This window comes from Callospermophilus lateralis, chromosome 10, assembly GCF_048772815.1.
Source record: "Callospermophilus lateralis isolate mCalLat2 chromosome 10, mCalLat2.hap1, whole genome shotgun sequence".
Taxonomy (NCBI): Eukaryota; Metazoa; Chordata; class Mammalia; order Rodentia; family Sciuridae; genus Callospermophilus; species Callospermophilus lateralis.
Genome location: NC_135314.1, coordinates 62,341,301 through 62,356,741, shown reverse-complemented (window position 1 = coordinate 62,356,741; position 15,441 = coordinate 62,341,301).

The following is a 15,441-nucleotide window of genomic DNA, read 5'->3' as shown; positions in this document are numbered from 1 at the left end:
TGAGAAGGATCAGTAATGAAAGGGAGATGAGAAGGTCTCCAAAGACAAACCTCAGTTCTGAATTTTTCCAAAACTAGATCTCAGCCTTCTTCTTAGATGTCAAACATGTGCCATTTAACTCAGCTTTGGGTCTCATGCCCCATTTTCATCTTTTCCATTAGATAGTGTTTCTTAAAATTCATGATACATAAAAGCTGACATGAACACTTTAGAAATATTTATGTCTGAATTACATCCTAAGAGATCTGATGTAGCGAATCTTAGATAAGGCTCAGGGATCTATATTTTAAAATATAGATGACACTTTGAGTGACTTTTTATGCATGTTATAGGTGGATCCTACTTTGAAAACCCTGCAGAGAACTCCAGTGCCAAGATTATATAAACAAATGTGGGACACAGAAGTGGCAATGTATCATCAACTGAAGGTGTGACAGGGGTTCATGTACATAATGTGTATTTGGGAAATGCCTGACTCAAAACTATATCTGGAGTGAGTGGTCTGATGGGCTCAGGCTTGGCTATATTTTTAACTTCTCGATAAAGTACCTCTCAGTTTGGCTTTCTCTATCTACATGCTTTGAAAGCCCAAACATATTCTCAAATATCTAAATGTTCAATAGTCAGATTGTAGCCCGGATATTTCTTTCTTCATTTCAGTGTTTCACACTCACATAGATGACCTTAATTGTCTTAAGTCTTTACCACAATTCTAGGCTGAAGCAAGTTATTTCTGCAATCAAGTAACTATTCACAAATAGCCAATTTCACAAAATTAGCAAGACAGGAAACAAGCAAAAGCAGACTGCCATAAGTAGTACATGTTTCCACGTGGATAATTGCTAAGGACAATCTCTTCTCAGAATGTCAATGTAACCAGAGGAACCTCTGGAGAAAAAGGAACAGGAACAGTAACAATGATTTTTTAAAAAATTAAGTAAATGTAAAATCTTGTAGTCTCACATAAAGTTAGCTATACAAGGCCTATTGAATATCAATAGTATATCAATTTAAAGTATATTGGAAATGTAACACTATTTAAGCCAAACTGAAATGACCATTTGTGTCTCCAGAATACCAAAATGGCCAGTTGAATAGTAAAAATCAAGCCCATCAGGGTTGTTTGTTCTTCATCCTTTTTTCTTGGGCTTTTGTCTCTGACACAGCTCTACATGTGTACCTTCTACTATACTTCATGGACTATTCCCCAGAGTAAAAAGAAACTTGGAATGTCAGCATGCATAATGGTGTCAGTGTGGTAGATTGTCACATCATTGATCTCCAAGGGCCACGCCTCTTTTTTTTTTTTTTTTTTTGGTACCAGGGATTGAACTCAGGACACTTGACCAATAAGTTACATCCCCAGCCCTATTTTGTGTTTTATTTAGGGACAGGGTCTCACTCAGTTACTTAGTGCCTCACTTTTTGCTGAGGCTGGCTTTGAACTCAGGATCCTCCTGCCTCAGCCTCCTGAGTTGCTGGGATTACAGGCCTGTGCCACTGCACCCAACAGATCACACCTCTTTTTATTCTACTATTGTGCAGTCCCCTTCCATACAGAATTTGAACTAACCATTGGTTTGGCTAGTGAAATGTTGGTAAGCATGACTCCAGCCCAGAGAGGCTTGATATTGGCACTTTGGGCTTGTCTTCTAGAACATTCACTTTCAGAAGCCACTTGGCAGATTATAAAGAAGCTCAGTGCTGACAGTGGAATAATGAGAAGAGAAGTGGAGAAAGGCCTTCAAGAACCATCTGTGATACTCCAGCCCTAGCTGGGATCCTATATGAAGATAGCCAGTTGAGAGACCTCCCTTCCACATGGAATACAGAATGGCACAGCTGAGCTGGCAAACCCAGAGAACTGTGAGGAATGACACATTGTTGATGTTTTAAGTCATTGGTTTCTGAAGTAACTGTTATGTAGTAGCAAGTAATTAACATAACAATTGGTACCTAGAGGGAGGGTGTTTCTGTAACAAAAATCTAAACATATGGCATTGTTAAAAAAAAAAAATACCTGGGATTTTTGTTTTTATTGAGGTATGATGAAACCAACAGATTAGAAGACAATTCCCATCCAAAAGAAAATTTTTTATTCAAGGCTCTTAAGATCAGGTGGAATGCCATTTAATGCAAGGCCACATGAGAAAGTACCAGGGTCTCTCAGGAGGCAAAAGGAATTGGCAAGGAGAAGGGACAAGAGCCTTTATTGTAGGAAGGAATGAGTGGGGCAGGCTGAGCAGAGTGAAGTCCTTGAGATTGTCTGCTTCGAATCACTGTAGTAGGCTCCAGGGTACTGACACTGTCCTGAGTGGAATGTTACTTGCCCCTTGGGTGATTAAGGCAGGGGGTGACAGGTGAGAGCTTGATAAAGCAGGTATCAGGAAGGTATGGGTATAGATTAATTGGTGTTATAGGCTGAATATTTATGTCTCGCCAAAATTCATATTTTGAAGCCCTGATCTTCAAGGTGATAATGACACTGGCCTTGGATATTAGGAATAGGTGCTTCTTCCCCAGAAACACTGAGGCAAACATAGAAAGCAAGTTTTATGTAAGAGACAGGGCTCCATGGCTGGGTGTCCATGGGAGAGGGTGCATCTTGCTCTTTTATAGATACCAGAAGCCCCCATTTAATTATCGCCTTCTCTTTCTTCTTAGTATATGTGCCTGGGAGCAGGGACATGAAGGGACACGGAGGTTAATTGTTAGCAACCCTGGAGTACTCAGGAGCAGAAAGCAAAGGTTAACAACACATTGTTCTTTCTTTAATAACCAGCCCTATCCTTTCTCTACTGACCCCATCCTACATTGACTGTCTGACCTTTGCTCCTGCCTAGGCCAGGCAGAGCTGCAGGCAGATTGCTTTTTTGGCAAAGAAAGTATGTGAGTTGGAGGGGACGGATTGTGGTCAGCACAGTGGGACAATTTTATAGAATTATTCTCTTAACCTTGTGTTCCCATCATTCTCATCTATCTATCCCCTTACAATAGTATTTGGACTTTGGGCCTTAGGGGGGTAATGAGACTGAATGAGATCATGAGGATATGACCCCAGGATAGGACCAGTCATTAAAGGAAGAGACCAGAGCTTTCTCTCTCTGCCATGTGAGGACATGTGAGAGACCCCATGCCAGAAATTAGATGAGGCAAGCGTCTAGATTTTGGACTTTCCAGCCTCCAGAAATATAAGGAATTATAGTTGAAAACACAAAATCTGTGCTTTGTTATAGTAGCTGGACAGGACTGAGATAGTCCTTTTCATTTGAAAGGTGTGGCCTCGGGAGTTTCTCGTTATCTCTAGAAATTAGCGACCTCTGAAAGGGACAGTCTCTCCAAGGTCCCTCAGGCCCCAAGATGTCAAATCATTATAACATATAGAATATTAAAAAAATTAATTAATAAAACTTTGGGAACTGGACGGAAACTGAAGAGTGAGGGAACTATGAGTACAGCCTGGAAGAAGAATAAAATTTCTATAGAAAATTGGAGAAAAAGGAACCTGTGATATATATTATAGAAAAAATTAAGGGAATTTTCACTGATGGTAACTTAAAAGATAGATAATATATCTAATAGAGTTGAGAATTTAACTTAAGCGAGTTCCAGGCAGAATACTATATGTGCCAAATGATGTTTTCGGTTATCTGTGATGAGATATTGAAAGTGAAATAGAAACTGAGGAGAGTACTCTTCAATTTTCAAGCAGAATTTAGAGGAACTATTTCCAACACAGGACTTTCTGGATTAGACAACAATAACTGCTTCTCATTTCTAGTATCTCCAGCTGGTAAAATATTCAAAGTAAGAACTGACCTCATTACCCCATGTAGAAAAATAAAATTGCTAAGTCAATCGACTCACAGAATTGTGAAAAATGGGAAATCATTTTTTTTTTTGCTTGAAAATACATTCTTCAGGCCAAATTTTGTCCTACCAGCTCTTTGTAAGTAAAGTTTTATTGATACACTGTCACATTTATTTGTTCATATATCATATTTGGCCATTTTTGCAATACAAAGGCAGAGACTCTTTGGTCCACCAAGCTGAAAATGTTCCCTATATACAACCTTTATAAGAAAAGTTTGCTGCTCCCTGTTTTAGGCCAGTAACTTCATTAGTGGCTTGTTATACAGAAATAAAACAAGTGGTAAGTTCTCATTAAAAGTGAGTAACAATAGGACAGAGAAATGGAAGGAGAGAATTGGAGATAGGGGAGAGGGGAATGCCCAGGGAAGACAGATGACACAGGAAAGATTTGATGGAAAGAATGGGAAGAATAGAAGAAGAAGGGAGAGAGAAGAGAGGAAGAGGTATAGATCTTCTGTGGAGTGTGTATTACAGTCAAGTAATGTCTGACCTGGAATTTTTTTGGTCAGTAGCTGTGACGTTATTTGTTTTGTGGGCGCTACTGTTTTTACGACAGCCAGTGAAACCATCAGTACTTCTTAGCACAACCATTTTCCCTGAATTTGTGCATCCAAACTACATTGTTGTTTTTAAAAGTGTGTATTATGCTCAACTAAAATACTAATGACCCAAAAATATCTTCAGCTGGGAATGGACACACAATCAAGCAAAATCACCAATGAGGTCTTTATGAAAAGCCTTTTAAAAGGAGACAGACAACTAGTTTTTTAACCTCCATTTGTTTTTGTCATTCACTTGTTCTCCTGCCTGGAACATGGACATGATTTGCATAAATGTGATGTTCATCTTGAAACCACAGCGATGGAAGTTCTGTGCTAGGGATGGTGAAGCAGGAAGAGAAAACAACGTTGGCTCCATAAGATGGTCATGTCAGCCTAGAAATTTATGCCATTCTTTTGTGGGTTTCTGTTATTTACAGCCTGAATAGATCCAAACTAATATAGGTAGCATCCTTTCCTTTTCTGTGTTTTCTAGTCCGATCTTCAAAAGTTCATTATATTGAAAAGTGAAGAATAGGGTTAAACATGAATGCTGCTCTCTTTCTCTCTAACTGTAATTTAGTGTTGATCAAGCAGCTTGGGCTTTTATCATTTGGAAGTAATACAAAGTAAGTTCATTCTTCTGATATTTTGGCTTTGAGGGAGTGAGATATAGAAATTAAACTTAATTACTGGAAAATTATATTAGGCTTCTTCAACTAATGTATCATAAATTGCCCTAAAATTACCCATCCTTCATCCTCCATTATCAGGGTAGATTAAAGATTTTTCCTATTTTTTTTTTTCATGGAAAAATATATGGTACCACTAAATTAAGAACCCTGTACCTGTTTTACCTCCCCCTCCCCAAACCTATAAACTGACTGAATTCTGTAGTGACTTTCAAACTAATCTTTGCCTCTAGGGTATTTTCTCAACACCAACCAATTCTCTAACATCAACTTGACCTCCAATGGTTCAAGTCAATTCTGATACTCATTATCTGGAGTTAGCCCAGACCCCACAGGTTAAAGGCTCAGTCACATAAGACTTCAATTATGGGAGACACCAGTCTTAATGGCTACCCATACTTCTGATTGACCAGTCATTAATCAGAGGGTCCTACAACTTCCTCTTGCTTAATTTGCTAGAATGGCTCACAGAACTCAAAAAAGCACTTTGCTTATGTTTACTTGTGGCAAGAGGATGTGTTTCACCAACCTGAAAGCTCTTTAAACATCTTTATTCAGGAGTTTTTTTGCAGCTGGACATAACACATACCTGTAACCCCAGTTACTCAGGAGACTAAGGCAAGAGGATAACAAGTTCAAGGTCAGCCTTCTCAACTTAACAAGACCCTGTCTCAAAATAAAAACTTAAAAAAGGACTTGGGGGGTCTGGGGTTGTAGCTCAGCAGTAGAGCACTTGCCTAGTAAATGTGAGGCCCTGGGTTTGATCCTCAGCACCACATAAAAATAAATAAAATAAAGATATTGTGTCCAACTACAATTAAAAAATATTCTTAAAAAAGACTGGGGATGTGGTTCAATGGAAAGGATCCTTGGATTGGATCCCCAGCACCAGGGGGGAAAAAAAAAAGTTTTTGTAACACAATCTATAGCCCTCCTTTTCTTCCTCAGAGTTTCAGGAGGTGTAGCTAAAAATTTCCATTCTCTAATCATGTGTTTTGTGTTTCTGGTGAACAGCCCTCATCTTGAGACTATCTAGAAGTCCCAAACTAAGTTGTCTTATTAAAATAAATTCAGGCACCATCAAAGGGACTCCTTATACATAGCAAAAGACACCTCTATCATCAAGAAATTCCAAGGGTTTTAGGACCTCTGTGCCAGGAACAGGGAACAAAGACCAAATATATTTCTTATTATACGACATTTCCCTATTTCTTTTTCTCCATCTTGTTAGCCATAAATCCTGGAAATATAGCTATGTGTTATGAAATCCTCATCTTGTCAAACTTTCTAGCCATTGTCATTTTTAAACAGCCCAATTTGGAGTAGAAAGGACAGATTTTCTGTCTGACATGAAAACTGTCAGTTCTTTACATTATGGAGATGATTCTTTAGGTTAAAGTAACTGTGGCCCATTTCACCTTTTGAACATAGCCCTGTCTGCTTATTTTAAAACGGACATTCTCCTTCTCCTTCTCCTTCTCCTTCTCCTCCTCCTCCTCCTCTTTTTCCTCCTCCTCCTCCTCCTCCTCCTCTTCCTCCTCCTCCTCCTCCTCTTCCTCCTCCTCCTCCTTCTCCTTCTCCTTCTCCTTCTCCTTCTCCTTCTTCTTCTCCCCCTCCCTAACCTGGGGTAAGGGAACAAGATTACCTTTTCCCATCCAAGGCTGTTATCTCTCCGTAAGCACACACCCTGCACAGGAAGTTTTTGCTGGAAGACCTGGGGGGGGGGGGGTAACTATATCTCAAATTAACAAATGAATATCAGCACACCATCAAGGTGCATCTGGGACCCCCTGTCAGGGCACACCTGGAAGCATTCCTTCATGAGTTTCTTTAAAAACCCTCTGTTCTTCCTGATGGTCAGAAACACAGCCTCTGGGATTTGAGTTCCCTTTGCTAGCAAAGAAATAAGCCTTCTTTTTTCTTTTTCTCAAAACCCTGTCTTCCTTATTAAATTGGCATCAGGGACAAGGACTGAGCTTTTGGTCAGAGTAAAATAAGGATCAGAGGATATTTACTCATGAGACAAAGGTTTGGGTCAACTAAGCTAACTGGAGTTGTGCTATCTGGATGAGACAATATAAAAATCTGAAACTTTGAAAACAAAAGGCCTTCCAAGGACAGTTATTTGTTAAAGCCACTTCCAGGGAGCTGTTTGGACCTCAGTAGATTTTACCTGCAATTCTCTCCAATATATCCAGAGTTACCCACACCTCTGTCTGGGCGGGAACTTTGTCTCTCTGATTTCAAGCACCCTCAAGAACAGCTGCCCACCTTGACCCCTATCACCCTGTCATTAATCCTTATAATCAGTTCTTTGGTCCAATTGGTTAGCCATGACCTAATCTGACCTCAACCACCATCAACTCCTATAGCAGAGCATGAGAGAAATTCACACAGTGTCTGCACTCCAGTTATAGCAGTTACTGAATCTGCTACTACTAATATTCAACAGCAATACTGCCAAGAAAAACCAGCATGTGATCATATCCATGCACTCATGCACTCAATTCCAGACACACACATGTCCACACCCAAATTGGCAACACTCAAATCTTATAGGTTTTTGTAAAACTAATTGATGGAAAGTAGAGATAATTTTTATCCTTTTTTAAAAGAAAGCTGTATTGCAGGGCACAATGATGCATTCCTTTAATCCCAGTGACTCAGGAAGCTAAGGCAAAAGGATCACAAGTTAGGAAGATCCTGTCTTAAATAAAAACATAAAAGGTCTGGGGATGTAGCTAAGTGGCAGAGTGCCCCTGGGTTAATCCCATTACCAAAAATAAAATAAAACTGTATTGTTAATATACAGCATTCTCAGTCAAAAGTTTAGTTTTAGGAAACAAAGTTTTAAAAATTATTTCTGTGAACCAGGCATGGCGGTGCATACCTGTAAGTCCAGTAACTCAGGAGGCTGAGGCAGAAGAATCACAGGTTTGAGGTCAGCCTGGGCAATTTAGCAAGATCCTGTTTCAACATAAATTATAAGCTGGTCTTGAGATGTACATTCATAGTAGAGCATCTAGTGGTTCAATCCCTGGTATCACAAAAAATAAAATAAAATAAAAATTAAAAATTATTTTTGTCGGTACATCTACCAAAGCATTTAGTTCTGATAATTATAGAAATCAGTAAAAAAAAAAAAAAAAAAAAAAAAAGAAAGAAAAGAAAAAAGTTGATTTTTTACCCAACTGCACAGAATGAACAGATATTAGTTTACCAAATACTCAACTCAACTCCTGACTGATGAAGTGTTGTAGAGACCCAGCCTAGAAAAGCTAAGGAGAACAAAAGGTAATTAAAGCACTGAAATCTGTACACTATAAAAATATGAAATTTTAAAACTAGGTATATGGTTATATAGAATTCAAGAAAGATAAAACAGATTAATCTACTTGCAAGATACAAACATGACAAATTAAGAATAGACAGTTCAAGTATTTGGAAGTGGATTGTAGCTAATCCAAAAATTCACAGGTAGGTATATGTCTAAGCCAATATATAAGTGCAAAATAGAAAAACAACAACAAAACCCAGATGCTTTTATTATATCTTTGCTTATATGTAAAATATAATTTCTATTAGTGTTTTGCTTGTATTAATGTTTTTAAATAGAAGGCAAATTAAAAGGTTCATATAAACGAGGCAGAGAAAATGAAAATATAGGAGAAAACAGATTTTCTAATAAGGCAAAATAATTAAATAGGGTTATAAAATGAATGACAACTAAACAAATGAAGACCAATTGCTTTAAAAATGTGTTGCTAATAAGATAAATTAAATAGACAGAAACTAATGGCAATGAGCAAGCTTATAGAGAAAATCTCCAGGAGTTGAGTATTTCTAAGCAGTTGAAATGGAGTAAATGCATCTAAATCACAAAAAGATTTTTAAAAAGGAAGAACCAGCACCTATCTGGAAATCTTGTCAGCTGTTGCTTTACCTAACTGATCAAATACTGACAATTTACTTTGTTTCATTTTCTGCCATGGTAATGTATAGTTACTGAGCAATTGATTGTATCATTGCGCAGTTGGTTGATTTGGTCATTAAGATGGATGAAATGATTGGACCAAGTGCTTCATGGTCTGGTGATCTTGGTCACCTTAATAATGTATTGACTATAGAGAAGCCTGGTCACCAGGCATTCTCCTCATCTTCAATTGATATATTCTTATCATCCATATACTGTCCTTATATCTGTTTCTATGCTGTCTCTATATTTTTTAAGTCTCAGAGAATGAATTGCTGCTAAAGGAATTCTAAAATTAACACAAACCAACAATGTAACTATATTAAGACATACAAATCTGTAAACATATTGTAGATAATGAATTCATGAATACCACCTACAACTGAGAAGCTTTTTTAAAAACGGCTGCAAGATAAACTTTTTCTGTGGAATTGTTAGATTAAGGTTTGTAGATCTTGACATATTTTATGCCATTCCTCACTCCCAACATAATTTTGGATCAAATTTTAAGTGTTAATCAGATTCCAGCAACTGCAGGGTGTGGTGGCCTATCTCTTCCTGCATTCAACAGTGCTACAAACCTTTGGGCTTGGTCTCATCCCCCATCCCCATGCCATATGACAAGGCCTTGAATCAATCCATATCCCTAGACCTAAGCTGTGAAGATGTAGCTATGGCGACTAGGCTTCCTTCATGCCCTACAACTGTCTTTTCCTGTAGTCAGACCAAATCACTTAAATTCCGGGATGAGCCCTGGATGTTTATCTGGCCCATGTCATGATACCACCGCTGATATTGGCCCTATTGTATTATTTTTGCCTATCTTCCTCCTTTTTGGTTTATGACCAGTTGTCCTGCGATAGGCATCCTCTCTGGATGCCCATACCCACTTTCTTTTGAAGTACATCTGGCTAGGGCCTGAACCCCACCTGGCACCTGTCAGCTCTCCACCCCAGGAACTGGAATCTTGCCCAAATTGAGCCGTCTGGCAGAGATTCTGCAACATATGGGCACGTCTCCCAGAATCATGACTGCCACCTGCCTGGCTCCCAAGGGCTCACCCACTGCTGTGCTCTGTCCTTCCACATTGGACCTGATGCTCAACATTGCCTGACCCGTGCCTGAGCTTACTCCATGTTTTCCAGCTGGACATTTTTCTTCTCTTTCAGGGACCAACTCTCTTCTTGGCACCTGCCTCATGAGTCCTGTTTCTAACATCTAACACGTTTCTCATGTAAAAGCAGACACCTCAATCTAATGGAAGAAACATCAAAATGGGGACCATGAAATAAGCATTTCTAGCTTTGTCTCAAATACGAATCATCTTGACATTCTCCATCTCTGTTACGTAAACTATAAAATGAAGGGTGTTGGAGCATAATACCCAAAGCTCCTTTTAGTTCTGATCTTATTTAACTCCACAGGAAGTCTTAAGTTTTGGGTTAGAGATGTGAAAAAATTGTAAAATGAACATACATATAATTGGTTAGACTTGTTTGCATTAGAAAGACTTAAAGGTCAATATTATACATTTCATTTTGGTTCCATTTAATACAAAATTCATGATCTAGAAGAGGAAGTAAGCAGCACACTAGTAAAATTTACAACTTTTAAAAATTTTTAGTTATTTTAGTCAAAATAATATAAATGGACTTAAAGAGCTTAGAAAGATAAATAGAAAAGATGAGAATTGTGAAAGATTTTAAACATTGAATGTATCAGAATAGAAAATTATTCAAAACAGATGCTATGTAGGCGAGAAAGACAGCAGGAACCAGGTCCAAACTATCTTAGGACAATTTGGGTAAAATTTTTGAATTAAGAAAGCAATGGAGTAACATAAGTTAATAGCCAATACTAATTGGGAAAAATATAGCAGTAATTAGTCAGAGACACCTGATCTTATCCCCTAAGGTAGACCAGAGCTGTTTTTGAAATTCCCACACCACACCCTCACTTTTCAAATATGGACATCACACAAATACACACACAAACACACACACACACACACACACAGAGCACAATACTTACTTTTCCAAACTCCCTGTTGTATAGGTATGATCACCCAACTCAGTTCTGACCATCTGACCAGTGTTACATGTGGTAAAGTCTTCTTGGAAGATTGAGGGATAGCTTTGACTTTCTTATAAAAGAAACAGATATCAGTTCTGCTCTTTCCCCTCAAATCTACCCAGAAAGCTCAGCAGTCATTTATCATCAGATTAGGTGTATCACCTATAAGATTGGGGGTGAAGTAGGACCAAAGTTAAAGAAAAAAAAAAAAAAAAAAAAAGCTAAAGATGTTAGAGCCATCCAAGAGCAAAGAGTCTGGTCTCTAATGATGCTACCTACAAGATAAACAAGTGCAAAAAAAATCACTTTTATACACTTTCTTTAATATAAAGAAGTTTAACTCTTATTTTTGAAGTCATTTTTTAAGTAAGCCTTTTTGTTGCTGTGACAAAAGACTTGACCAAAACAACTTGGAAGAAGAAAATTTTATTTCATTTCATAGTTTCAGTGGTTCAGTCCATAGTCAGCCATCTCCATAGCTCTGGGCCTGAGGTGAGGCAGAATATCACGGTAGAAGAATGTGGCAAAGGGAACAGCTTTAGACATAGCAACCAAGGAGCAGAGTGACCTCTGCTCACTAGGGACAAAATATGAAACTTAAACGCATGCTCCCAGTGACCTACTTTCTTCTGTCCTACCTTACCTGCCTATAGTTACCAGTCATTAATTAATATCAGTTGATTGGATTAATCCACTGATTAGGTTACGGCTCTCATGATCATTTACCTCTGAACATTTTTGTGTTGTCTCACATAAAAACTTTTGAGGGACACCTCAAATCTAAACCATAACAGAAATGATTAATTAGGTTTACTTAATCACACCTCTAAAACCTTCCTGATATATCCTATTTGCTTTTGGTTTTATACTCACACTTACATAGTGTAAAAATTTTGCCTCACAATGATCAATCTTATTTCAATGATAGAGTATCTACAATTGCAGATCTGGGGCAGGAGAGCCATATTTGGGCAAATTGTATTTGTTTTAAAAAATTAAAACTAAGAGAAAAAAAAGTTTTCCCATGAACTAATGAGTTTAATATTAGTGCACTAATCTAGAGGTAAACACTATAATCCTTTTTGAAAATAGATGAAAAAATGTTAATCTCAAAGAACCAGCATCTATTCACCAAGAACAAATCATGCTAGTTTCTACATTTCTTTCTTGGATTTAGGCATTAAATATTAAACAATGAAAAGTCATTCATTTAGTGATGATTTACTGGATTACCTACTGTGTGCTGGGCGGTGTGCAAAGAACTGAAGATGCAAAGTTAAATAAAATTAAATTCCTTCCCTTGTTAATTTCTTAGTTTCTATTCATTGACTAACATAAGAAGTCAAATAAGAAGGCAAATAATGTATGATAAGTGCTGGACACAAGGCTGCATGAGAAAGAATAGTAGCATATAAGACATGGTGGCCTAACGAGACTGGTCATGTTTCACTTTACAGTCTGTTTGTGTTGTTACTTAGACAAATAAGAATTTCATCACTAAACAATTAGGGGAAATTATTCTGTGAATTGAAATCAGTGGGTATAAAGGTCTGGAGATAATTAGGACACAGAGCTCAGTAGAAAGTGAGTAAATTTCATGTTTAGGGATGTCATTGAAGAGGTAGGTAGGCAGGCTATATGAAGATCAGGCATTTGGATATTATCCTGCAGTGAATTGGGAATCACCATGGGGTAGTAAGTCAAGGAGGCCCATGATCTGGCAGGTGTTTCTAGAAAGATGATTCTGTTTGTAAGTAGAAGAAAGATTAAAGGAGGGTGAGACAGGTGAAGTAATTAGAAAGCTATCAAAAAATGTCAAGAAATCAAGAAATGAAAACTTGAAGTTTTGACATCTTGAGGGTTTTGAGAGTTTGTGAATGGAATTGAAGAGAAAGAGAGGTTTTTTTTTTTTTTTTTTTTTAAAGGATATTTCTATCCTGGGCAAGTGGGTGAGCTGTGGTCCTAAAAACCAGAATAGGAATTGCAGGAAGAGGTACATATTTTGGTGAGAGAACACAGGGGGGAAGATTAGATGTTCATTTTGGGAGAATGAATCATGCATATGGAGATCTGCATTTGAAGCAGGATTCCAATAAGGTCTGGACTGAAAATAGAGAATTGACAGTCATACATAGAGATGGGGTGGTGGTGGAAGCTGTGGGCACTGCTGAGAATGCCCAGGCAAGTGGTGACTGAGAAAGATAAACCTGACAAGAAGAAGGAGAAGACATCCAGAGATAGAGAAGCAAAAGTAGGAGAGTGAGAAGTCATTGAAACAAAGATGGAACTAAAGAAAAATGAAACAAAGCAAGAACGGTGAATCTAAAACGTCTTCTCTTCAGAGAAGCCTTGTTAAGGTAAGAAATGAAGTAAGTGTGTGTGTGTGTGTGTGTGTGTGTGTGTTAGCAACTATGAAGTTCCTAGTAACCTTATTAAACCCAGTGAAGTAGTAAATGTAAAAGGTAACTTGCTGCAATCGAAGAATTAATGAAAAGGTAAAGATGGTGGGAAAAAGGTACAAAAAGAAAGCTAGGGTTGAAGGAGGATGTTTTACTAATGAAAAAAAAATGGAAGAGTCTTTGAAAAGATTAAGCTAAAGATTCAGCTCAGAGGAACAGGGTGAATGATATAAGAAAGAGAATAAGAGAACCAAGGTCTCTGAGCAATGATAAGAAGACGATAATTCCTTGTCCAGGTTCTCACGCTTCCACATCTGAAGGTGGCAAATTAGCAAATGAGTGGAAAATGGGTGGAGTCTCTGCCTGAACACATCTACTTTGCAAGTAGGACTAAGGACGTGGTATCAGTCATCTAAAATGGAACAGCAAACCCAAGGAGGAGGCGGAAAAAAATCGAAATCTGAAATATTCCAATTTGTAGAAAGAGCAGAGTAAGAAAAAGAAAGCACTGTTTTTATGTGTATATGGCAGGGGGGGTGGAAATAGAAGAGTCACGTTGAAAAGAAGAAAGAAAGGAGGCATAACTGATGAATCCTGGAGAAAGTGATCAGCTTTGCATAGTGGAAGTATAATTTTTTCTTTGACATGAGAAGGAAGTAGTGACAATTTCTGGATTTAGTCATGCATTTCATTAATAATCTCTCCAGAGTATTATGGACAAGGTAGAGAAATTTGGATTGGATGCAAAGGCAATTCAGTAGACAAATACCTTATTGAATCGATGCTGATTAATGGTCTGAGGCTTGTATGGAGGGAGAATTCTATTTGCATGGCCAAGAATTCTGTCCTTGGCTCTGTCCTGTGAGGCATTTTTCTTTTAATTCAATGCCTTGAACAGAAAAATATAAGGCTAACTCATCAAACGTGTGGATGACATGAAGCCAGAAAGGATAAAGCTGACAGAGATATGAGATGACAGAATTAGGATCTAAAGAGTTATTGACATGGTGAAATGATTGGTTGAATCTAATAAGACAAAAATAAATAAGAACACATAGATAGTGTTTTACATAGTTAGGAAACACAAATCTTAACAATAGAACTAAACAACTTCAGAGTGGAGTAAAAGGTGCTTATTTCAGCAAAAATCACATGTAAACAAGTGTTTCAAAATCCTGGCTAGAATAAATTACTGATATACTAGACATGGTCCTCCTGAACTTCTGTGAACCAACTGTTATGTTTTCAAAAATTTGAAAGTCAGTTGTTAAACAGAGCCCTTATTAAAAATTTTGAATTAGATAAACTCAAAATTAAATAATTTTAATAAAAATGAAGGTAATTAAAACCCAAAGTACATTACTTCCAATTATTTTATTATATTTTTCTATTTTCTGTGCTCTTAGATGTCTATTGCATCTATATGGTGAAAATACTGTATAATGTCACTTTGTTGTGCGTATCTTTCCAGCTCTGCATTTGGTGACACCACATTTGTGACTTGAAATATACCATGGTGGGAGTATTTACATCTTAGAGATTGGAAAATGCTACAAATCACATCTTCCCCCATCCCCTGAGAGCCAGTTGTTAAACATTTACAGCACACCACTGAATAATTTTACATTTAACTGGTATGATGATGGGGCACACGCACGCATACACACACACACACACACACACACACAGAGAGAGAGAGAGAGAGAGAGAGAGAGAGAGAGCACTCTTGCAGTTCTGCGATGTATTAATACTTATTAAAATTATGGTAGTGGTATACTTGCTCTTTCCATCAAATCCTTTCTCACCCCAAATATAATTATTAGTTATGGATGCTGCATTTTAAGGAATAGAGATGAATGGTAGTATATTGAAAAGAGATAAGGTAACCTCCA